This window comes from Cupressus sempervirens, chromosome 8, assembly GCF_028749045.1.
Source record: "Cupressus sempervirens isolate cs-2001-9-10 chromosome 8, ASM2874904v1, whole genome shotgun sequence".
NCBI classification, from domain to species: Eukaryota; Viridiplantae; Streptophyta; class Pinopsida; order Cupressales; family Cupressaceae; genus Cupressus; species Cupressus sempervirens.
The window spans coordinates 644973769-644975101 of record NC_143125.1 but is presented as its reverse complement, the minus strand read 5'-3'; the positions used below and the strand labels follow the sequence as shown (position 1 = coordinate 644975101).

The following is a 1333-nucleotide window of genomic DNA, read 5'->3' as shown; positions in this document are numbered from 1 at the left end:
TATTCAATATTTAAAGTTTAGATATACCATCTATGTTTTCTCGTATATTTCAATGAACCCTAATTTAAATTTAAATTTAGAAGACAAAAATGGTCAATGCAAATGAATCTTCCTCTTTAAAAAAGTTTTCCAATATTGACTTATCATATTTCATGGTATTGAAAATCGATTGATCTCTAACACAAGATAAATTGTTTGAAAATTGAATGAGAACTCTGGCTTGCAAATATCTGGAGAAGGTATGATAACATTGGACATATCAAAAGCACTCAAGATTTGAGGAATAGATAATCGGTGTATCCAACAACAGGATCGAAAGTATAGAATGTTTCTCTATGGTATTTATTGAGGGGCGCATTCACCTCAAATAATTTTTGGCAAATCCGGATTTGCCAAGAACAGTCGGCCATAAGCAATCAAATCTACCTTGCCACTGGAAATAGCTTCGTTACCATCATCCCGATCATAACCCCCTGTAGCCAAAAATGTCCCCTTGAATGCTGTTCTTATGGGAATCAGGCTCTTTTCACTCGCTATCGTCGTCTGCGAATTATCAATCCTGGGCTTAAACAAATGAGCGTACAATATCTTATATTTATTCAGAGCCTCCGCCATGTGAAGTCCCAGTGCCTCTGGATTTGAGTCATACGCTTCTGCATGATCCGAAAATGGAGAAAGCTAAAGTCCCACATGCTCTGCTTTGATTTCATCCACCACTGCTTCCACAACTTCAAGTGCAAATTTGCAACGATTCTCCAATGTTCCGCCATAGCCATCTGTTTGATCATTCATGATGTGGTTCATGAACTGGTCCACAAGGTACCCATGCGCCCCATGGATCTCAACACTGTCAAACCCTGTTCATAAAAGGACTGATTATATCAACAAAAGGAACATTCTCTTCTTCAAACCAAGATAGATCAGAATAAAAAAACATACCTGCATCTATTGCATTCCTAGCAGCATTTTGAAAATCAGCAACTATATTGGAAATTTCCTCTGTTTTCAGAGGCCGAGGAGGAGAGAAATCTGCCACATCCTTTCGGTTCGGAAGAGGGATCTTTCCAGAGATTGGTTTGCTTGTGGAGGAAACTAGATATTGGCCATTAGGCTGATAATCTGCATTCCAATGCACCCATTAAATACACAATACACTGTTTGTTGTGGAGGAGAGCCAACCAAATTGAAATTAATTAAAATTGAAATCTAAATCAAAGTAGAATATTATAACTAATTTTGAATTTCAATTTACATCTACATTTAAATCTAAATGAAAATGTAAATAAAAAATAGAAATCTCACCTGCAAAAATGTTACTCCAAAACTTCAATTT

At 36.4% G+C, this 1333-nt stretch overlaps 1 pseudogene; it reads right to left on the bottom strand.

The window, feature by feature from the left end:
* Positions 1 to 269: 269 nt before the first annotated feature.
* On the bottom strand, positions 270 to 1129 carry LOC149544075 (putative 12-oxophytodienoate reductase 11 pseudogene; annotated as a pseudogene).
* Between the last annotated feature and the right edge of the window lie 204 nt (positions 1130 to 1333).